The 25,583-nt window shown below is 44.2% G+C and overlaps 1 protein-coding gene across 1 annotated transcript in view; it reads right to left on the reverse strand.

The window, feature by feature from the left end:
• GTF2F2 (general transcription factor IIF subunit 2) overlaps window positions 1-25,583 on the reverse strand; it is a 1,410,422-nt gene that overhangs the window by 1,291,553 nt on the left and 93,286 nt on the right. The window lies entirely within an intron of this gene.

A 25,583-nucleotide genomic window follows, 5' to 3' on the forward strand; every position in this document is an offset into this window, starting at 1 on the left:
AGTGTGTGTCTATGTAAGGTATTCATATGTTAAGTAGCATGGCTGCCAGGAATTGCTGATGATGAAGAAAGGAAGACTTTGCAGAATCCCTTGTTTGGCAAGAACAGTTTTGGATGAGCTTCTGAAGGTATCCAGTAACCAAGTCAAGATTATTTAAGCTCCAGGCCCAGCACCAGTCTTCAGGACTTGGAAGCCAGCCACAGACGACAGAATTCTGGGCGGAAATGGCAAAGTCCTCTGCCATTCCCCCAATCCTCATGACCTTAATTTCCTAGAGAGGTGTATTTACTCTGGTTTGAGCGTGATCAGGAGTTACCCCAAAATATTTAAGGGGTGCTCCTGTAAATTGGGGTTCACTTTCAGATGTTTGGATTCTCAATTCGTCAGTTTAGGATTAACAGTTTGGGTTAATGTTAGTTTTGCTTCTTGCACTGGTTAAAGAGGTGGTTTAGATTCTCATTGCATTTTCTTGCGATTTAGGAATTGGGCCACTGTGTGACGTAACGATCAATTTCTGGTTTTCGAGCTATTGAGACATGCTGCCATCTCCAGGTTGAGTGAGTTTCAGAGATGCTGTGCCTGTGAATTATGTGTGACGCCACATAGAAGCGGTTTGTGACTAGGGGATGGGGGTCCATGTGCGTTGTTGCATGGCCCCTGGGATTTGATGGCGGTGACGAGACATTTGCCCCTGGGTGTCTGTTAAGGGTGCTTTCTAAGAGGAACGTTGCTGGTAGATTGTGGTGCATTCCTGTGGGCTGCCGTTTCTATGATTGCAACCGACAGGGCTGTCTTGTTTTTTTCTCCGCCACGTTATTCAGTCGTGGCTTGCCTTGCCACGCAATCGGAGGGATCAATGTGGTATTTATTTATTTTTGCATTTGTTACAGCACGCTGAACCTTTGGGTATCTAGGCGCTAGTTACATTGTGAGACAAAAATAAAATACAGAGTACAGCGAATGCAAGAAACAAACTAGAAAACACGACCGGGAGGGGTGGCATGATGTCTTAAGAGTCTTGGTTTGAGGAGGAGGGGAGGGGGACAGGTATCGGAAGGTCTTAGTTGGCTCAGGGGATCTTTAGGCGAAAAAAGCCACATTTTTAGTTTTTTTCTGAAGGTTCAGTAGGAGGGTTCCTTTCCTGGGTTGATGGGGAGTCTGCTCCAGAGCTTGGCGGCCTCGACAGGAAAGCTCCGTCCTCCTGCCGTCTTTCAGGTGAAGGTGGGCACTCTGAGGAGATGGCTGTTTGTGGATCTTAGAGGGAGAGGGGGGGGGGGGTGAGTATTTCTCCACCCTTTGAGATGGGTAGGCCGGGGCAGTGTTCGTGATGCACCCGTGTATGATGGAGGGTTTTTGAATTGAATCCTTTCATGGATCGGGACCAAGTGGGCGTCTTTCCTGGCCTTTGAGACATGGTCATGTTTGGACAAACCTAGGGCTGCTCGGAGGGCATTGTTTTGGATGGTTTGCAGCTTGCACAAGTTGCGTTTGGAGGTTCCTTCAAAGAGCGTTACAGTAATTCAATTTGGCTCCAGCGATGGCTCTGGCGAGTCCGTTACTTGTGGTGAGAAACGGCTTGCTGACATGGCGAGAGAGGTCAAGGGTAGCATCTGTGTAGATGCCTACGGTCTTGGCTGCAGAAGATGTTTGGATACAGTTGCCGTCAATGCCAAAATCTTTGTAAGCTGGATCAATGCTGCAGAGGGTGGAGCGAGAGCCTACAATGAGGATCTCCGTTTTGTCGTCATTGAGGCATAACTGCTGGGTTGCCATCCAGTTTTGGACAATGTCATAAACTGAGTTGAAGTTTGTGGTGTCAAGGTGACATGAACCAGGGAGGGAGTGGAGGATTTGGGTGTCATCGGCATAATTTGTCTAGGATATGCCGAGGGCATCTAAATGATCAAAGAGGGGTTTTGGTATAAATGTTGTACAAGGTTGGGGAGATGCAGGACCCTTGTGGGACTCCACAGGTCATTGTAGTCGTTGGGGCAGCAGGGTTGTCCATGAAGACACAGCAGGATCTGTCTGCTAGAAAGGATCTGATCCAGTCTGATGTTGCTGGGGAGAAGTTAGCTGTTGTGGTGAGGTGGTTGCAAAGTGTCTGTTGGTCGACAAGGTTGAATGCTGCTGATAGGTCAGGGATGAGGAGCAGGGCAAGTTAACCTGAGTCTTTGATATCGTCTAGCTGAATTTTTAAAAAAGGTACAGCAAGGCAGTTTCGTTTCCATGCCTTGGACGGAAGCCCGATTGGCGGATGCCCAGGAAGTGGTTGTCCTCGAGGTGTTGTTGAACCTGGATATATGCTGTGCGGTCGGGGATTTTTGGTGATTGGGCAGTAGTTGGTGGGGATGGAGTGGTGAAGGGAGTTTCTTTTTTTTAATAGATGCAGGAGGATCCAGACTTCATTCAGGACAGTTGGTACTGCATTTGTTGTGAAGGAGGAATTGATGATGGATATGATGGGTGTAAGCGTCTCGGAGCAGTGTTTAATGATAGGGGGCCGGACAGGCCTCTCCTTTGCAGCGGGATGGTTTCAGGGCTTTGATTATGTGAGTGACTTCGGGTTCCGATACCGGGCAAAAGTCAAATTGGGGGATGGGTTGTATGGTAAGAGGAGTGGGGGCGAGGAGGTAGCTGGTGGTGATTTGGCACACGTTGGGCAGTTGCTTGGCACAGATTTCCGCCTGGAGAGAGGCTTCTTGTACCTTGGTGCATCAGGTGTCGTCTATGATGAGGTCTAAGTTAGGGGAGACTGGCGTTCATATAGGATCGTGAAGAGTTGGCAGGTGCTGGATTGTGTGTGGTTTATTATGCCATTATGCAATTACCACACTTCCTTGGACCTACACCAGATGTGTTTAATTTTATAAAAGTTTTATGGGTTTTATTTTGTATATCAACCTACTAGGCCCTGCGACCCAGTCTCCCCCCTCTGGTATATCTCGGGTCGCGTGCGTGCGAAAGACTTGTGAACAGATTCCCCACCTCTCTTGTCAGCATGCAAAATTGTTACTTCCACACAAGAACTGCACGACAAAAATGGTTCCAAAAATCTCATTTGAACAAATATTTAGAATTTATTCTTAACTTCCATAGAAGAGTCCCTCTAGATGGCACGTGTTTCAACACGTCATGTGCCTTCTTCAAATCAGGGCAAATGTGTTTTCAAAATAAAGAACAAGCATCTCTTTTTCATTCCTTAATATTGTGTTGGTCCGCAAAAAATCACGGGTTTAAATTCCGCCCAAGAAGGTCCCAGTTCGTCTCCAAGCGTCAGCTCCTCAGTTAATTTTATGCCTGCAGGCCTGCCGTGTTTAGGGAATTGCCTTATTCCCTTGGGGGTTACGCGTCATTGTGATTTTGTATTTTTGGGGTTAATGAAATTACTCTTTATTTTATTGATTATTGTGTGCACCGTCAAGATTTTTTTGCTACTATTCAACACGCCCTGTCCCTGCTACAGACAATTTAGGGCTACAGAAATACCTACATGCTTTGCTTCCAGGCACGGGGAGGGGGCTTGATTGACAAGAAAAAAGTGTGTGCATAACTAAATGTTTGTGATTGGCCTCCCACCTTCATTACTTTATATACTACAGTACTCAGAGCCGAGAGAGCGATAGATATCTCATAGTTCTCATTTCAACTGAAGAGTGAAGGCAAGCGTCCCCAGCCAGCACAATCCTCCCCGCAATGAGCGACAATGACGGACTCTCCCAAGTCGGGAATAAAGCCAAGACAGAGTGCGGGTGAGCTTAAATGGGAGTTTATCAATCAGAATAGGGCATGCAAAGAACTCTGCAAACTCCGAGAGCGCTCTGTCTGACAATAGCAAAGACAGGCGTATTTATTTACAAAAAACGTCATCAGTACCTACATACTATAAGGGGCACAAGTTCAATGGGATTGGGTGGCGATGACTAGCTATAGGTGCTGCTGCGATGTGGTTGGCCTTGGCTGGAGGACGTCACTGGTCAGCCTCGTCGGTTGGGCTGGGCCTGGCAGGTCAGCTGAGTTCATCCGGGCAGTGTTGTTGTGCCATTGTGGCCAGTGTCAGAGATGAATGTCTTTTCCTGACTTATTTGCCCTATGCCATGCACACCGCAGTCATTCAGTCATTGCAATGTTATCTTCTTTAGTAAATCTATCAATAGGTTATTCTACAGGTTAATGCAACACAGGAGGAATGCACCTTGTGAGGGGTTTGATGGCGATTTATCCGTGCATGGTTACCAGTGTCCTGTTTGACCGGTACCATAGGTCGTGGGGCTAAGTCTCCGGGCATGGGACGGGCGGTACATGTCTGTCTCGTTAGAAGTTATTATGAATGGGCTGTTGTGTGTTACCACAGTATTGGGTGTCTTCGTTGCACCGGGTCATAAGTCTGAGGTGTTCCGGGGGGTTGTGGGGTTTACGAGGGGGCGCCTTGGATTTGTGTATTCAAGCGGATGTTTACTGCTGGGCTGTAAATAATGCAGGTGGCAGGCCGTGGCCTTGGGTGCTGTAGCGGGGACTACAAATCTTTGAAGCGGCTCCAGCCTAGTTGGGGGAGGTGGAGCAGCGTGGCGCAGGCCTTAGCTCTCTTATTTGGCAGACTTTGCAGGGGGGGGGGGGGGGGAATGGCCTTGTACATATTTACAAAGGTATTTTTCTCGTGTGTTGCCGACTTTTGATGAGACCATCATAAACATTTGAACATTCTTATAATACTCATTTAGATCACTTGAAAACATACATTTCAACTCACTACATGTCTCTCGAATATAGCCAGTCTAAGCACCTTACTAGTACATTATGTTTTAACAACTACAGCATTTAGTAATATGCATATATATTTGCATTACGTGAGGTAGTAGTGTGGTTGGTGGAGCATAGAGAACGAGACCCGCCATTGTACGCGGCGGTAATGGCATATAAGGGCTGTAGATATGTACACATGACTGGCGCATTTGCCCGCGTCTTTTCACACGAGCCTTATGTATAGTTGCATTCGTCCTCCCCTGCACTCTAGCAGCATTAGTTCAGTTATGGCGCGGGACCGCGGGGTGTACGGTTTTCAATGATACATATAGAGAATAATCCCCCGGAATGCTTTTTATCATTTGCACACCCCTGCAGGGGTGCGAGTCCTTCATTGCTGGTGTCATGTAAACATGCGTTTCTTACAATAATTACACAATTTTACAGGTTTCTTTAGTAGAAGTAGTTTTATGGAAAGGATACACGTATTACAAATAGTTTTTGACATTCGTATTTGGGTATTTTTCTGCTTTCATCGGATGACCATTCTACAGTTCTCCCCATCACCCAGGCCTCGCTGACCGGGTCATGCTGGGAGCAGTGATACACTGTGGACGGTGAAATGTTACAGTGTTAGTATCTTATGCTAGCTCATTTCCGTTTTGTTCGTGGGAACAGGCTCACAGCGGATCTGCCAGGGTGCTGCGGCGACAGGGATAATTGAAACTCTCCGAGGGTGGGGGCCGCGCTACAGTGCGCTGAGCTCACACCATCTTTGATAGGCAAAATGGTTTCTGGGCCTAGCTAAATTCAATACGTGTGGGCAATGTCTTCAGCAGGTGAACCCTCCACCACCTGGGCCCGGGTGGTCTGAGAGGACGCCCAATGAGCCATGGCCCTCACCTGGGGAGGGGATGTAGGCAAGGAGGGTTTTTTGGACCACTCCTCCCCTACAAGAGGCACAAATCATTGATTATCACCTGCACTTGCTGTGAGCTGCAAGTTAAGAGCGCCTCCCTGATGACATGCTATATATATATATATATATATATATATATATATATATATATATATATATATATATATATATATATATATATATATATATATATATATATATATATATATATTAGTTCTTATTTCGACTGAAGAGGTGATCTTGAGGGCCAATTGCCAAATAAGCCAGATGTGGTTCCTCTGGACCTTCTATACGACTTTATCTTTATATTCAGCAAACTATCAATCCTTGCTTGCTCCAGTCTCCCTTTGTGTACCACCTCTCTGGTTTGTCCTTCTACTGTTACCACCGGTAAATACCAATTGCCAGGAGGTTCTTTGCACCACCCCTCTTGATCTTCAGTACCTGTGGGCCTACCTCCCATTGTGTCTCCCCACTCTTGATTTCTAGACTTAGCCATGGGCTCTGAGCTCTCCACAACACCACTTAAACCTGCAGTAGGGACCAATGCCTTCATGTTTTCAAGGTATGGGGCATTCACCAGTAAATATTTGAAAGTGGGATTTTTTTTGTCCTGGGTCAAAAAAAGAGTTTCAGTGGCCACTTTAGGGTTCGTTTGATGCGGATCACCTTGTTGTCTTGCGCAAGACTTTGGAAAAAAAAAAAGTGTAAGGTGTCCGATGGTCATTGGTCAGCTTATTTCACGTAGTACAAAGCGCCTACAGACTACCTTGCATGACAGTCAGACTAGATCACTTAACTAGGTTAGACAAAGAATAAGAGCAGTACAAGCACCCCTCAAAGGCCAGCCAAACAGTAAACACACTTGCAAAACTGGCCTCTACCCAAGTGTTTCTGCAGACACTATTAATGAATCCCTTTCAGAAGCACCTTACTCGCCTCTCACTAGGGCACGCTCACCACCTCTGCATCAGAAGGACCCACCACATCCCACGCCACAGCAAGCTGCCATGCCAGTCAAGCTACCCGCCACCACCCTCCCCATCTCTCCCAACTCTGCCTGCACCCACGGCTGCCTCCTCTTCCCTCCACTGCCCCACCTCCACTTCTGCCGCAAGTGGCCTCTACCTACACGCCACCCTGGACTCGCTCCCAACCAAGACGATTCCCACCTCGATCTACATCCACTCGCCTGGCTACCCCTCCTAGTCCTACAGGCACATGTCTGACTCAATCTGCCAGAAATACATGGATGTCTTGAAGGCACTGCCAAACTCCTATGTTTTTAACTCCAGGCCAGGATAATTTACCAGGCAAGGTATTCAATTGTCACATTCATCCATGCCTGGGCCACCCTTGTTTCACACAGTGGATGCCTCAACATCCTCCGCTGCGGCCACAACCCATATGCCTATGCGCACCTTCCCTATGACAAATACCAATTTGGAACCTATGAGAATTCACACTCCTTGGAGCTTATAACACATGGCACAGCAATTCCCACATTGCCAGACAACCCCACTGCTTTCATGGTACATTTGAACAAAGTGATTGCCCGTTATGATCCCACCATTAGGGAGCTTAAACAACTCCTATGGGCTGTACTCAAACACATGCTATACAAACAAATTATGGTCAAATTGCAATGGCCTGCCACACTGGCAGAAGGTGAGGCTATTACTGCCCACATTCCAGCACTTACCGCCCTCAAAGAGAAATAACCTGTCAAAGCTGACTGGTCAAAGATCACCATCTGCAAAATAAATTTTTTTTAAAAAAAAAAGTCGGAATCACCCTTCGACTACCTGTTTAGATTAAATGACTGTTTCACTAAATACTCTGGGATGGCGAAGGCAGAGGAAGCTAAACCTGCATTCATTTTTCATTTTGTGAATGTGCTCCTTCCTAAAATTTCAAACAATATTCAGAATTTTCAAACGGGCTGGCAGGCTGAATCTATTGGAAAAAGCACTGCATGCAGCTTAACATTTCTATGACAAACTCAAACGCCAGGAGCAAGATGGGGCTAGCCGCCTCATGGCTTTGCAAACACAGCATGCTCAACAAAAGACTGCCACAGGGATGTGGGGGAGCCCGGGTACCTCACACCAGCCCTAGGCCAAACAGAATCCTCTGCCACCTTTTCAACAGGGTCACCTGCCACAACAGACTTACATATCCATTTTGCTACCCTACTGCCTGCCACAACCCCCTCCACCTCCTTAACGGGGGCTACCAAGACATGCATGTCTCCTATGGTCCACAATGAAATTGACAGAGGGACCCTGCCCTACTTTCTGCTGCTTTGCCCCCACTAGACCGTCTGGTCCCTTTCTCAAATGTGACATCCAAAGGAGGAGTGAGAACTGTTTGACACTGGTGCCAGGCGCTCCACGCTGCGAGCGGCTGAATTTCCAAAATGTGGATGTCTTAAAGGAAATGTCAATGCTGTTGGCATATTTGACACCACTATTCCACACGCGGTATCAAATGAATTGTCAGTTTCTATTGGTCCCATCACTGAACACCGTGCCTTTCGGTTATGCCCTTGCTCACCTGCAAATCTGTTATGTATTGATCTGCTATGCAAGATGCATTGTACCCTTTGTTGTTCTCCTGATGGTACTTAATTAGGAGGTTCCACAATCTAGACAAGCTAAATGTTTGTTGCTCCTCCAACAGCCCCCTCACACGGAGCATCCTACAGAGCCTCCTTCACTACTCACACCCAGACCCACACCAGCTACACAGGTACAACACCTTATTGACTCAGTGTCAGTGGCCCTCTGGGGGGTATATGCCGATGAGGTAGGACACACATTCTCTCTGCTAAACCCATTTGCATCACTCTAAATCCAGAGGTCCCTCTCCCACGCGTGCCAGAGTACAGAATATCACCTCAAGCAGAGGACGGTATGAAGCCCGTCATCTCTTCCCTCATTGATCCTCCACTACATCACTATCCCATGCAATACTCTGTTGCTCCTCATGGAAAAAAAAGGGCACAGGCAAATTCCATTTTGCTCATGATTTACGAGCACTTAAGGCGGCAAATACCTTCACATCCAGTGGTCCTGGACCCTCAGACCACCCCTGTATCCCATCCCACACCAAATGTTTCACTTGCATTGATCTTGCCACTGCCTTCTTCTCTGTCCCCATCCACAATGACTGTCAGTTTCTCTTTGAATTCACAGACCTCTCGGATGTTACCTTCCAGGGGGGGCTCCACTATGATCCAATAACATGGATGACCTACTGTTAAGCATCACCTTCCTTTCCGGTCCCCCTCACTGACCCCCCCCAAGTGCTCCTCAGTGCCCTGGCAGAAAAAGGTCACAAGGTAAACAAAGCAAAAATTGCAGCACTGCCCAACCACAGTTCGCTACCTAGGACATGACATTTCCCATGGCGCTAGGTGCCTTGCCCACTACCGAGTGTCCTGCATCTTACAATGTCCGATGCCCGCCACTAAAAGGCAGCTGCACTCATTATGCCTGCATGGTTGTACCTATGCAGAAGATGCTACATGAATCCCAGCCTGACAGGGTCACATGGTTTCCCGACGCTTCCACAGCCTTCGCCAAGATCAAGACTGCTCTCTCCATTGCTCCCGCCTTCGCCCTGCCCGACTACTCTAAATCATTCACCCTGTTCTGTAATGATAAAGTGAGGTATCCCTTGGGCATACTCACACAGAAGCACTGGGACCTACAACGCCCTGTAACCTATTTTAGCTCCCAGTTAGATCCTGTAGACTCTGCCTTTTCCAAATGCATCAGTTCGGTTGAGCACCAGGTGCTTCCTAGCAGCATACAGCTTTTCCTTGATTTAAAGGAACGCGGCCTGCAAATCAAAAGGCATCCTTCTCATACTACGTATTTTTTTTACTTTTTCTGAACCTCTTGTAATGGGTCTGCGATTCAGGCACATCACACTAACCGACACCTGACATACAGTATTCTGAAAAACAGATGTGCATGAGTTTGTTAATGCATGTTAGTTCAACTTCCTGTGATGCATTGTTTAAATATATTACACTAGCAGCATTTTTATGTTTGTCTCCACTCAGGCCTTTCCATTACATATTTCTGTGGTCCAGTATATCTGGGTCTGCCTTGATCAATTGTTAATTATACATATGCGTGTTCACCTAGCTAGATCAGGGAATTGCCAGGTGCCCTCGTTTACTATATCCGAGCAGTAGCTGCAACTGCCCTTCTCCGTACAAAAGCAGACAACATGGCCGTATATTCGCACTCCCCCTCAGGGGTAAAACACATCACCTATCTGCTGCACATCTCACCAAATAGGAAAAACTGCTCCTCGCTGCCACCAGCATCACTCATCAGATGCGCCCCACTCAACCCTGCTCTGCTCCTGCCTACACCTGATGACGGTCACCTGCATGACTGCTTTGCAGTGGTTGACGTATCATCACCAAACACAGACCCCAAGGATATCCACCTCCCCAATTCAGACCTCATCTTCTTTGTTGACAGGTTAACAAGTTATACAACCACAATGCACCAATCACTGTATAGTTTACTGTATAAATGCAGAAATAGTTTTAATCTTTCAGATGTCAGCCTACATGCATTGTGCATTACAAAAACCTGTGTGTATATATGTGTATATATATATATATATATCTTTCCATTTATTTAAATGGAAAGAACCCACACATCTTGTTAATACTATTGTGTGCATCTGGGGAGCTACAATATTGCATGGTTTGAACAATTCAACATGTTGCCATTTATAGAAACAGAAAATTAATGGTCTGTGTTTAAGCATGACTCACTGTCCTGTATTGACAAATAAGTCTTGCCTCCAATTGTCTTAAATTTAATTCAAGATTGCCCCCTCGCTGGGGTAAATTGACCTTAGCCATGCCCGCAAACTCGATGTCTTGTTTGTTATCCATCTGACGTGTAGTTTGCCAATGTGTGGCCAATGGAAATTTGCCTTCTTGGTTAGAAATTGTGGATAGATGCTCTCCAATTCTAAATTTTTAGTGGCCTAATTGTGCTTCCAATATACTGTGATCCACACATGCAAATGATACAATAAAAAACAAACATACTTGGAATTGCAATGAATAAATTAACTACATATTTGCCTAATGTTCGACACGCGTTTCGAGCAACCAAAGCTCTTCTTCTGAGACGATTACATAATTATTCACAATCCACATAATAACATTAATAGATGTGTTGCACAAAATCAAAGAGCTATACAAACAGTGAGGAATCATGTACATTAATGAGAATATGTTCCATAGAGGCACAATCATGCCGATGTGAATACAAGAATTAGCGATCAATGTCAGATACAAACTATTACTGGCAATTGCACATGTCATTTATATGAATTAGCTCAATTACTTAGGGTACGATGACACAGGACAAACATTTAGGCGAGAGTGAGGCGAAATATGTGAGAACAGTATTTGAGAAAAATCATAATTATCTCATCATATAGCTTCATGGGTGGTTCATCACACGGTCTGTGCCCCACATGGACTCAGAGAAATTATTATTACCTCTGAGTATTCTTGTCAATCACCAGACCTTGAAATCAAATTAATGTAACAAAGATAAGAAACCACTATGAATAGCATATGTGCCGGTCAACAGTCTCAATCATCCTCAATCCATCACCTAAAACGTGTCACTAATAAGTTGTCTATAATGCCGTCAACAATCTGAAAAACCATCCTCTAGTGTATGAATACACTTACATGGCCAAGCCACTTGCCATTAAATTTGAAGCTAAATTGACACGGATGCGATTCTGATCTCTTGGAAGCATTATATAGTAAATATGTGTATTTATAAGACATCTTTAGTACCAGAGATTTTGCTAATTGTTCAAAAATTCTTGTTAGAACATAAATTCCAAAGATTCCAAAAATATTAGAAAAAGCATTGTGCATACCTTAATATAATTGTGCTGTTGCGCCTCACCGAATTAAAGACCAAGTCCATTCAACAAATATAAAATTATCCAAACCGCATTCGTCATTTGCAGTGGTCATGGTGATCAAACGCGTGCAGCCGTGTGAGAGTAGGCAGAGGGAAAATAAGAAGGAAGAGAGACTGGACCTGAGGCCACAGACTTAGTTACTTTCACTGGAAGTGCGCTCTAACATTTTCGCACATAAATTAAGCAGGAGACCCAAGGGATTGTAGCACAATTATGCTGCTTAACACTTACCAGCCTTTTGGCGTGTGAACTGCATTACAAGGGAGCTTGCGCGATGTTCCTCTGCCAGTATTCATACCTTATTTGAAAGTCTAGTGCGTTCAACTGCTGCGCGCCAATATGCTAAATGCGGTCCACCATTTTGGTAGGATGCCGCTGTGTATGAAATTGAAGAGGTCTCCATACCATTTGTTCCGCTGCATTTGTAACCAGAGGATTGCGTTCCTTCTCATATCCCACTAAGGTCACATAATAGCTGCATGGGTAGTTATACATTCAGTAAATTTGATATGTATTTTGCCCGATACGCGTTACTTCCAAATTGCTGATAGTGTGCGTGTAATGCAAACTTCCTTAATCTTTGTTGTTCAAGTTAAGAAAAGGGCATGGCCTAATGCCTACAATGACTGCATTCGTCAAAGCCAACTTAATTTAGAATCCCAAATACCCTACATATAACTGAGCCATAAGACTATTAGGCAATCCCGAAAGCTCAGGGTCAGCGTGACATACAGCCCAACATGCTACTGCCCATATTATGAACTTAAGTTGATCAGATCATGTTTCAACCAATTCATTTGGTGTTTTTAAGGCACTGGATTACCTCCACAGATACATCAAAATTACTTCATAACAATTGATTAATTTTCATTAAACTCAAAAATCCAGATTCAAGTGCCTATGCACACAGTACAAAAACACATTCATGAAAACCTTTCTTCTGTCCCTGGGATAGCCACGTTTAGCTAATGATTTGATTAGACTTGAAAGAGGGAAAGAGTATATTTTTGAAGGTTGGTGCTTTGAGATATATATATATATATATATATATATATATAAATAATGCTGGGAGTTGGGTCAAGCCATTTGGCTAAATCACGGTCCAGTTGAAGTAAGTCCCAATGACCCTTAAAAATTGTATATATATATATTTTTTTTTTTGGCCATCAGTGTTGTATCTTGCAATAAATCTTAATTTATTAGCTTGTGAAATAATGGATCGTGTTTTAGAAGTGAGCAGATCGACCCTCTTCATTCTTGACACTTCTTGTTCTGCTTTAACTAAAATGTCTTCTTGTATCCTCTTGCTTGAAATCTGGTATTAATCAATGCCTGTTCAGATTTAAAGTCATCAGGGTTCGAGCAATTTCTTCTTGCTAAGTGTATTGCCCTTTGGGTATATTTGTTATTACTGACTGTTTATGGCAGCTTTGTGGATGCAAAACTGCGTTAAAGGGATAGTCCAGTAAAAAATGTTATTTAAAAAATAGATGGGCAACATTAAAAAAAAAAAAAAAAATACTAGCACTTTTTTTTTAAACTTCCTATGTAAAATTTTGAGCTATTCAAGCTCAAAATTCGCAAAACCAAGCACATGGGCGCATCCATTTTGTGAAATGGATGCCTGCCTGTGCAGGCTTTGGCGGCACTAATGAAGGAAAAGCCAGCCAGCTGTAGTAAACAAAAGCTACCGCTGGGTGGCTTTTCCTTCATTGGTGCAGTACACGGAGGACGGGGACCTGAGACCAGAGCAGGAAAGCTGCAGCTGAATCTCAGGCTGGAGGAGCCCGGAAAACTTAGAAATAAAACCGCAGCTTTAAAAACATTGTATTTATGTTTGCGGTCGCTTTTGAAGCGACCGCAAACATAAATACAACGTTGTGTTTGAAAACGCTGCGGTTTTTCTTTCCAAGTTTCTCAGGCTCCTCCGGCTCGGAGGAGCCTGAGAAACTCGGAAAGAAAAACCGCAGCATTTTCAAACACAAGCGGGTTGCGTTTCTGCCTGCTGTGGCTACCACTTTGGGTCTCCGGTGGCCCCCCAGGGGAGCACCGGAGACCCAAAGTGAAAGCCAAGGCAGGCAGAAACACAACGCGGCTGTGTTTACATGCCGCAGTGTTTCTGCCTACAGCTGATTTCCCATTTCGGGCTCTCGGGCTCCCCACGGGGGGCCCGAGAGCCCCAAATGGGAAATGCTAAATGCTGCAGTGTTTCTGCCTAAATCTGCTTTCCCATTTGGGGCTCTCTGGGCCCCCCGTGGGGAGCCCGAGAGCCCCAAATGGGAAAGCAGATTTAGGCAGAAACACAACCGCGTTGTGTTTCTGCCTGCCTTGGCTTGGCACCAATAGGTTCCAAAATTCCCCCTCTTCCGCTCATTATTGTCCACCCTTCTGGAATGGTCTCAAAAGCTTTGTGAATCTTGGGTAAGAAATATGCGGTCGGCATGGTGGGTCGATTTACTAATAGAAATATTTTTTCTACATCGGTCAGGATCCCTTTAATGTACCATTTTTGAATTAGAGATTGTTTTGTTAATTCTTTCAATTGATTGATATTCAAAATCTGATCCCGCAGTGCTCAAATGTTGCAGCCACATTATAATGTAATCTGTCTTGTCCATGATGACAACGTTCCCACCCTTATCTGCCTCCTTAATGATAAAGTTGGAATTGCATGCTAATTTCCGCAGTGCAATTGAATCTGCTTTGTTCAAATTCCATCTACGTTGATGTCTATGTTTTTGACGGTTATCCGCCAGCCGATGTATGTCATTGGTCACCGCTTGATAAAAGGGGTCAATAATGTCTTTTTGAAAAAAGAATTTCAGATTTTGCCGTTGGACATCCAATTCCTTCAAAGTGTCCAATACACTACCTTCCTCATCATGCTTTAATTCTTGAAGTGACATTAGGACACGTGTAGTCAACAGTTTGCAATGTAAGATCCAATAGCACTGGTTTTGGGATTGTAGGTGAATATTTTCGAATTTGTGTAGCAAAAAATGTTTTAATTTTCGCACAAATTTAAACAAATCAATCTCTATTTGAACAAAATTGTTCATGCTTGACGGGGCAACGGAAAATCCTTTAAGAACAGTGTTCTTCTGGAGAGAGTTGGTACTTAAATTATAAACTAAGTCTACCTGGTTTGATTCTGTAATGATCTCCAATATGAGGCTCTTGTTAGCCGATGAGGTGTTGGGGTGGCGTCTCCACCTGCCATGTTGACCCCCCCTTATACCCATTGGTTTGTGCCTGCAATTGGTGCATTTTGGCCATTGGGGAGTTGGATTCTGACTTGTTGATAGCTGCCTGGCGGTTTCATTTTTTGAAACTGCTTATTTTGTCTAAAAAAGGTGATGGTAAAGCCATATCCTGAGCTGTTGCTGGATTTCCTTCTGATTCAATAGGAATCTGGAACTAAAGGTGTATTATTACACATCTACTATATAATGCTTCCAAGAGATCAGAATTGCATCCGTGGCAATTTAGCGGCAAGTGGCTTGGCCATCCTTGTGTATTCATATGCTAGAGGATGGTTTTTCAGATTGTTGACAGCATTAGAGACAATTTATTAGTGACACATTTTAGGTGATGGATTGAGGATGATTGAGACTTTTGACAGGCACATATATTGCCATTCATAGTGGTTTCTTGATATATGTGTTATATTCATTTGATTTCAAGGTCTGGTGATCGACAAGATTACTCGGAGGTAATTACAATTGGAGTCTCTGTGAGGCACGGTCCGTGTGACGTACCGCCCATGAAGCTATATGAGACAATTATTACTAACTGTGTGCTCACATATTTCTCCTCACTCTCTCCTAAATGTTTGTCCTGTGTCATCATACCCTACCTAATTGGGCTATGTGCAATTGACAATAATAATTTGCATCTGACATGGATCGCTAAATGTTGTATTCACATCGGCATGATTTTGCCTCTATGGAGCATTCTCATGAATGTACATGATTCCCCACTGTGTGTATAACTTTGGTTTTGCGCAACACATCATGATCTATTAATATTATTATGTGGATTATGAATAATCAGCCTCAGAAGAGATTTAGTTGCTCGAAACACGTGTCAATTAGGCAAATATGTCATTCCCTCCTTTATTATTTGCAATTTCCAAGTATTTTGTTTATTGTATAATTTGCGTGCGTGGATTACATTATATTGGAAGCACAATTAGGCCTCTAAAGATTACAATTAGAGGGCATCGATCCACAATTTCTAACCAAGAAGCCGAATTTCCATTGGCCACACATTGGCAAACTACACATCAGATGGATAACACAAAACATCAAGTTTGCGGAGATGGCTAAAGTCAATTTACCCCAGCGAGGGGGCAATCTTGAATTAAAATTAAGACAATTGGAGGGAAGACTTATTGGTCAACACAGGACAGTGAGTCATGGCTTAAACACAGACCATTCATTTTCTGTGTTTCTATACATGGCAACATGTTGAATTGTTCAAACCATGCAATATTGGATCTCCCCCCAGATTCACACAACAGTATTAACAAGATGTGTGGGTTATTTCCAATTATTTAGTATGTAATCTAACTGTATGAAAGATTTAATGGGTCCACACACGAGTACTATATAGTACTGGGTGTATATATATCATCACAGGTTTTTGTAATGCACAATGCATGTAGGCCGACATCTGAAAGCATTTATGCAGTAAACTATACAGTGATTGGCGCAGTGTGATTGTACAACTTGTTAAAATTTTTGTGGAGTATTGGGCAGAATACCCACACCCTACAGTCACCCGCTTGTCAGTTTTGAATATATACTGGGTACATAAGCACTTGGGTACCTTTGTCTTTCTGCCACTGGACTGGTTTTTTGACTTTTCTTTGTTGACAGGTCTTGTCTTAGTGATTCAACTGGAAGTATACAGGCAGGTTGTTTGCCATTTGCACCTCCTTTGAAGTATTGGAAGCTTTTCAGCTCCCATCAATACAATCAGCACAAGTTGCTGAACTCATTGCCTTAAAACAGGCTTGTACGATCTCCACACAATGCACAGCCAGTATATGCACCGATTCACTTTATGCTTTTGGTAGATCACACGACTACGGGACACTGTGGGAACAGAGTTTACCTAACTGCACATGGTACTCCCATTCTCAATGCACCATACTCTTTCTCAAAACAACCTCCATGACCCAAAGGCTCCTGTTTATATGTTGTTGCTTCTCCTATCATTTGAGGACACCCAAACATCTCTCAGTCCTGGCCTTCCAGTTTCGATGAAATCTAATAGTGGCCTCTCCCCCCCACAAGACACCCATGATAATACCAGTTACTGCAACACCTTAGCCTAAAATCTGTGACTTACAACTTTATGATGTTGTTGGGTCATATTGCAAAAGACTAACGCTTGTTGTCATTTCTCACTTCCAGCCAATCTAAGAGGCTCTGCCTCGACCGCCTGAAACGCTGTGCCACAGCCTCCTGCCGGGGGACTGGGTGGTCCTGCAAAGGCATCAGCAAAAGATATCCCTGCATCCTCGTTGGAAAGTTCACTTTCAGTGCCTGCTGACAACCTACACCAGCCAGTGTGTGAAAACAGCACCTCCACTTGACGACAGACAACAGCAAGATGCCGAGGAACCAAACCATCACCAAAGACACAGCAAAGATGCAATCTACAGGGGATACAGGAGAAAAGCACCCCTCTTCAGCTGCCCACTGGGGTACCAGCAGCTAAAACACTGGAGACTCTGCATCCAGCACTCTGACAATGAAGTTCTGATACCAGTCCAAAAGGTACAATTTGCAGAGTGCTGCCACCATCTCACCCGACATCAGCAGGTGAACCATCGCTCTCAACAGTTTGCTACCCTTGTCTCATATGAGAGGGTTGGGGGGGCCCCCCCATCACTTTAAAATGTTTTTGCTACCCTTCCGTCCTGTGGGTGGCCCATCGAGTCCAAAGGTTGTCACCAAGAAGCCACAATAACGCTGCAGTGTAGGTGCATAAGTCCTCAGGCCAAAGCGGTTTTTGGAGGCCAGCTGAGTGCGCCCAGTGCCGTAGAAGATTTTCTCCAGCTCTAGGCATCCGTCAGTCATTCTGGCAGGAATCCTGAATGTCTACCGGGTCCTGTAAAAACTGACACGCTTTGGAACATTTGGGCATAAGACCTCACTCTCCGTAGGGTTGGGCTGCGAACGCTAGGATAGTGCTGCTATTGCATTAGTAAATGTGAAGTATTTGCACCATGTTGCTGTTCATTACCATGGTATTTCTTCTGCCTCACCCTACATCCACCATCCAACACCCAGACACAAACAACATTCTCAACTTCTCTTGGGCCTATGTGGACCTAATGAATGCCTCGGATTGCTATATATGCTCCCACACATGTATGCCAGTAAAGGGGGGGGGGATCCCTTTCATCCCCCATGCTGTTCAATCTTGCTGAATGGTTTTATGACCTCCTTATCAATGACTTGTCTTGTCCCAATATGACCCATCCCTTTTCCCCAGTGATACTTCTACCCCAGCTAAGCCAGTACTTTAACACCCAAGATACCGACCACTTTTTTTGCCACACGCTTTGATCACTTTAACCACGATAAGCATGCTGCCTTCAACGGGCATCGCACCAGCAACCTATGTCCTTAACAGAAGTGCTACTACCCCCACCTAAAACGACACAGCTGTCAGTAAGATAGTGCGATTTCATAGTAATAGCACCAACATAGCACTCTACACCCACAGAGGATATTTCCTTGGTGGGGCCAGCGCCTACCAGCTTACTGGACTGGTCAGTGCAGCACTGTGTTCCTTCGCCCAGCAATCCGCCATGCGTCCCCTTTTCCAGTGGCTCGTTACACACCCCGTCAGTCCAAATGCAACTCCTGGACATGGTTCAAAGGCCTTGTAGGGTTCCTGATCCTCAGCATTGGCACTACAACTAACAGGGCTGATCTTCATGGCCTATCGCTCCTCCTCAAGCAGGTAGCCAATAAAACAGCAAAGGAATACAGATACTTAAAAGCGATCAGGTTGAACTATGGTCCACCAGAATAGAATGGCGCTCAATTATTTACTAGAGGCACAAGGGGGTACCTATAAAACTACAGGACAAGAATGCTGCACTTGGGTACTCGATCACTCCTCCCAGGTGGAGGATGTCATAAAACAACTCCAATGGGTTGGTACCACCTTAGACGGTATATGCCGGCTCACTGTTAACTTGGATTGAAAACACTTTTGGTCCACTTCCATTCTACATCGCATTTTAATTATTGTTATAATTGCCACCTTTGCAATGATAGTTTTTCTTATTCACTGCCTTCGGTCATGCTGTGCTAGATAGGTGGCTCCCTTGCCTACCGAGGCCAGGCTGCTGCCACTCAAATTACATAGGACGCCTCCAATGAACAGAAAATGATAGGCTTGTTCAGTCAAATGTCCAACATAGATTGGACTGAATGTTTTAATAAGGACCTTTTTAGGGCCATAATCGCTGTCTCTAGGAACAACATCCTTTTAGTAGCAGTCCCTGTGCCTCTCCAACCTAGCCGTATGTCACAGGGACGACCAAACAGGGGCTCGATGACACAGGATTGCTATGCTATGTTATGCAATGCTATGCAGGCTTGCTATACTATGGAATGCAGGAGTATAATGCTATGCTATGTTGTGCAATGCTATGCTATTCTACATTAGGCTCTCCCATACAGTTAGGCCGCAGACACTCCATGTCACCTCCCACTGCTGCCTCTGCACGCAGCGCACAGGCCCAAACCCATCCTAGACCAGAGGCCACGTCAGACTTTCTCTTCTGCCTATTCTCTACAAGTATAACATTAGCAACATATAGGGGAGTTAATAGTAGGGTTTCTGAAAATGCTGCTTATCCATAATACAATATGATGTCCCCGCAGGGCTAAGTCACAAGTTCACAAGTGAGATGTCGACAGTTCTTTCCAAGGTCTGCAATATCGTGCCAAGTAACACCCCCTATGGTGAAACTGCCATATCATATTAGTGTTTACCAACAATATGCTATATAACCGGCACTCTAGGGGTGGGCCCCCTAGAGAACCTGTGTGCTGACTGCCGGGACACATATCCTTCTGTATTCTTCGCTACTCAAATTCTCGGTATGCTGTGTATTTGCTATCTATATACAAGAAGCTTGATTTAACACCCGTCTGGGTCTGATCCTCTTATTTGCTGCAACGTGAGGCTGTTGCCAAGAAGAGCCCTTGGGAAGGGGCCCACTCTTGGCCACCACAGCATACTGTGCACGACGAGTCCATGGACTTTGCAATTTGTATTCCTAAGTATGTGATCTGCTTATTAGCCCATTGAAATTATTGAGTGCTCTGCCCAAACTCTGCCACGTGTGCGCTATTCAGTGATAGATGAAACATTTCCGAAGTATTCGTATTGATCTACAGCCTTGCCACCAGGGCCGTTCTTACGCCAGATTGCACCCCACCACCCCCAAAAATGACAACCCAAAAAATTGTTGGTTACACATGTTGTAAATGGGGCACTCGATAAAGAACTAGATGGAAATACAAATGCAATAGAAAATGCATACATTAGCTACTAGGTGACAGTCTTAGAATGTTACATGTATTATGTGTTCAAAAAGTAACTTTTCTTGACTACAGCGTCGGATAGATCCAGGGATTGGCCAATGTCATTCTCTGCATATCTTTGTCCTGTAGGTCTATTTGTCGGACTCTCATTTTTTCAGTCAAACCATCTATATTGCCAAACATCTATTCCATCATCCGTCCAACTAACCTCGGACCACCCATTCCCTACCGCCCCCACTCATCCATTATTCTACTTATCCGCCTCATTGTCTATCTTCCAATTATTCTGTAGGTGTGTAAACATTGTCACTGAGGAATCTAAAATTGCATTGCTTAGCTTTATAGTAACTTTGTAGGAGAAGCTGACGTATACATCTGCAGGAACCTACCCACTCACCCCCCCCCCCCCCCCTGTATTGGAGTCATGAGAACATGCCCCATCTAACCTCAGCGACTGTACGAATAATACAGTGAGCATATGGAAAACGGTATGCATTAAAGACAACCATATCGAATGTACCCTCAAGGTTGGTGACAGCCTACAGGAGGAACTCCCTGAAGGAATATGAGAAAGAGCTAAGAAGATGAACTGATGACATCATAAGAAAGTATGCACGACATCTTGAGATATTGAATGAAAACGATGTATGGATCATAGAGGACAAATTAAGTAAAGAATCGAGTGAACTATCAAAGTGGAAAAGAAGAAGATTACACGTTAAAGTGCTGCAGAAAACAGAAGTTTAATGCATGTACAGACGCAGAAACGCAAGATCGATCAAGTCATTGTATAGGCTAGCCGTAAGTAGAATGCTCGCGAAGCCGCCATTGTAAAGAAACTGGACATTGGCATCATGAAATAGTAAGCCAAAGAAACATTGAGAATGAATGAAAAGCTGTGTTGCAGTAGAATAGCAAGCTAGTGAAGCTGCATGGAGAGGCTGTCTGACCTGAAGTCAAGAACTAAGAAGTTGAGGTCAGTTATCTACACTGAAGAACGAGTGTGCGCAGGATGAATCCTCTCACGTTAACGTGCAAGAAAGAACACAAAGAATGGCAAGTTTTAATTCATTTATAGCATTTAAAAGCTTGCAGAAGGGACAGAACCGTGGTCTCCTGTCACATGAATCGAGGATGAAAACAGGACTTGAACTTTGAGTTCCAGACACAATAGCGAGTGGCCTCGCTCACGTGCATTCCCAGGATGAGAATACTCTGCAAGGCCAAGTACAAAGACAATTTAACGGCAGAATGCAAGTGCGATGAGATGCTGGGCTAATTGGGTGGTGAGGTAGCTTCATGTCCCATCTTCCCGCACCTGTGCCTTGGCTTACGTGCTGCTAAACGAACCGAACGTTCCAGACATGGCACAAGCATGCCAAACCAATTGTATTAGTCCATATAACCAATGAAACACTTGAGTTTCCTGAAATGACATGTTTGAAGAGGTAGGCAAAAGTTGGCCACCTGATATTAGACAGCCAACCCCATTCCTAGCTCCTATATGATGTTTATCTAGATGTTTCCCTTATCCAATCCCGACCCTCGATCATTTTTTCACTATTGCCACCTAGTATGACGTAACTCTCTGTCTCATAATGAAGTATATAAATTGTATTTTTTTTGTGGAAATTACTGAGACTAAGCGTACGTCCGTTGACGTTTGTTGTAACCTCCCCGTTTAAGATAATTGTTAAAACAGTAACGTGCCATCTTCTTGAGTTATTTGAACTCATGTGGTAGCAGTGTGGATGGTTTCAGATCTAAACTAGTTTAACTTCAGAGTATCGGACGATCAGGCATCCTCCGCCATTAGCTGGAAGATCATGGAGTTACCTGTGGAGAGCGGCCGATAGAAATAAACTTGCAAGAAGAACCGAGACAGTGGGCAGGTCCCTCTTTGAAGAAATCCCAGCTTGGTTTCCACGGGCGGAAAGTGAAGTGGTCGGATTGGAGGAGTCATCGATGCTGCAGGCCTCGAGTTGATTAAATGGATGCAAGTAGACTAAGGGAAATGGAAATACAAAAGGGGCGGGATTGTGTTATTTTTGGGTAATGGGAAATTGTGTGGATAAAGAAACACCTAGGTAATCCTATTTCAAGGGAGATGGAAGATGACGTCTTAAAATCCAGTCGTTATATTAAGAGAGAGAATACACAAAGTCAGGACTGTGTAAGTTGACATCAAACTCTGTATGGGGTAATATAAGTGGAGGCGAGCAATGAATACATCTTACTATAGATGATTATAGGGAAAAGGGAAGGTGATCACAAGAGTTAGTAATGTGTATTATGTTATTATTTTGAGTATTATTTGAAGTATGAAGTTTCGGGAGGTAATATGCTGTGAAGGTTGGAGGTGATGTTATTTTGAGTTAAGGGTAGTAAACGATTGGCCACAATCAAAAGACAGATAGGTTGTTGAAACAAAAGAGGATTGAGCGTCGATTGATGGTGCTTGCTCATATTTATTTTTTAGATTAAATGTGTTGAGCAACAAGCGTTGAGGTAGGTAGAGATTTATTAACGACCTGTTAAGTATCAACAGTTTATTGCGACTTGTCAATATGGAGGATACTCCTCTTATGCATCTTTGTAAAACATTACCCCGGCATGCACCCAAGCTCAAACAGTACAGTGCAGAATGGGTAAAGGCCGCAGCTGATAAAATCAGCATGCCATGGCTACAAGGTGGATCATTTCAAAGGCAGTATTACAACACATGACCACATATGTGCATGCTACGTACACAGGGAGAAATTGGAGAAAAGACTGTCAGTTTCAGAACTTTGGAAAATGTATCAAGAGAAATAGAGGACCCAACACCGGAGGATGCTTAATCAACATAAAGGTGAGGGCATCGAGCCCTCGGCTCCCCTTACTGCACCTGAAACTAAGAGCATAGGTGCAGAGGAGATATGATTTTATCCTTTAAAAGAATTAAAAGCAGTGGTGGGGTATAGTAACCCAATGTATGAACCCCCTGCTTATAATAGTGATGGCAGTCCAGAAGAGAGCAAAAGGAAATAAGATGCCTGTAGGCTCATACGAGATAAAGAAGAAAGAGGTGAGAAATCGAATATATCAACAGATATAGAAAGAGAAATTAAGAAATGAAAAGGATAGGGCTGATGAGGTAATGCTTGTACAGAATTAATGTATGGGAGGACAGATATTATGTAATTAAGTTGGGAAGAGTCTCGAGGAGGTTAGGCAAAAGGATGAGCAAGAAAAGGATAGGGAATGAGAAAAGCGGTTGAGGGAGGATGAGCAAGGAAGCAAAAGGAGGGAACGACATGAACAGATATATAGAGAAGAACAAGGAAAAGACGAAAAGTGGGCAGAGGAACAAAGGAAGTATGACAGTAGGAAGAAATGGATAGAGAAATAATGTGAGGAAGAAGAGGCACTAAAAGTGAAGGGAAAAAAGATTACAAAGAAGAGAAGAGAAGAACGAAGGGAAGAAATAAAAAGGGAAGCACGAAAGCAAGAAGATGGCAAGGAGGCATGCGAGAGAGCGAAGTGAGGTTGAAAAAGGAATGGAACAGAGTAGAAGGCAGCAATGTCTTGATGCCAGTCTCGTTCTTAAGGAACGAATAAGACCGAGCGACGAAATAAAAGGACGATGGGACACGATAAGCAAAAAGTTCTCCCAATAAGAGAAAAGAGTCAAGAAATACTTTAAGTAGAACAGGAAGAGGCAATATGATTAAGAAAGTATTGGAGAGCGAATTAACAAAATATCATCAATTGAGCCTGAACAGCGAGTGTAGGACTCCAGGGAGCAGCTAACTATCTGATACCTAAACCACGGGAGGAGAAGGAAAACATGTTCAGTGATTAACGCAGAGCATTGTCGTTAAGAAGATTAAATTTAGATAGAGAAGAGAATGACCATCGTCGCACCAGTTGGGATCTAGCAATGTCCGACGAGGAAAGAGTCAGGTTGTGAGATAAAAAGGGGAGTGTTGTGTCCCCCCCCGGGAAGTCAACATCTAGATAAGGAGGCAAGATGGTCAGATCTGGAACACCCGAAGGAGAGAACACCAGATCCAATGTCATATCCCGAACTTTCCTGAAGACAATAAATTAATGTGGGGGGGATAATCCCCACCCTATGCGAGTAGGTTAAGGTTGTTACCAGCACAAAGACGAATCGTAACAATTAGCCCATTGGGTAAACGAATAATGGGATCCGTTTTGGGATGGGGTTCTCACAGTTCCCCTTGCTAGAGAAGGGGGGGTGGGGGCAAGACCGCAATATATTCCATGGCGCCGGATTGCTAGGTATAACTTAAAATGTAAGTTACCTAGTTTGACTTCGGGTGCTGGGAAGTGGATATACGAATTAGAGAAGATGACAGGGAAAAATATGCTGGCCATTGGAGACATAAAAGTCTACTGGCAACTATTCTTGGGGAGAGAGCTGATGACATTTGGAGACAAGCGGGATGTGAGTGTGACATCACACAACACAGCGCCTGATGGAGTGCCATTTCATAATTGCAGGGCAGATGTTTGGAGGGCTCTAAGGGCACAGTATACTGGTACGTCAGATATGGGAGCAATTATGACACAAAATGAAAGACGACAGGGATCCTATTGTTTATATGCAGGATATTCAAGAGATGAGAGCTTGAAATGCATGCACCGTGGGAAAAAACAGTGGCGTTATTCCATCATATTGTGTGAGGGGTTGCCAGGCCAAGTAGAGAGAGACAAAGGAAAAAACAAGTAGGAATGGAAGCAAAGCCGTGGGTTCAGATACAATTAACTATCGTGCATCATTGTCGGTTATTACAAGAGAAGAACAGAAAGAAAGATGAGAACAGGAATATCGAGGAAGCCAAGTTAGTTCAGAAAAAAATTCTCAAAATTTGCTATAGAAGGGCAGTATTGACGAGTGAAGACGAGAGAAATAACAGGTAAATAATGTACACCTAACGGATCAAAGTGGGTATGGGTTTTGGACACGAGGTGCAGGATTTAGAGGAAGAGGTGGATTTCAAAATGCCCATGGTGGGAGTCAGAATCCTCAGGGAGGATAGAATAGTGTGTTTGCCAGAGGGCGACCCCCAGTGTGTTGGAATTGTGGGATAACAGGGTGTATTGCACGTGTATGTAGAGGCGAGGAAATGCGAAGCAAAATGGAAAACTTGGAGATAGCTTATCCAGCGCCATACAGTACCCAAACACTGCAAGGGCAATCGCAACAAGCACCTAAGCAAACACAACCAACAGAATGCAAATGCAGGGCAAATGATGACACCTAGAATAGAAGGTATCACTGTGGCAGGAGGGAATCCTTTTGCGGGGACAGGGATGAATTTGTACCCTCAATAGGACAGCTTACA

This window comes from Ambystoma mexicanum, chromosome 7q (genome assembly GCF_040938575.1).
Source record: "Ambystoma mexicanum isolate Mex_15411 chromosome 7q, UKY_AmexF1_1, whole genome shotgun sequence".
In the NCBI taxonomy this organism is placed as follows: Eukaryota; Metazoa; Chordata; class Amphibia; order Caudata; family Ambystomatidae; genus Ambystoma; species Ambystoma mexicanum.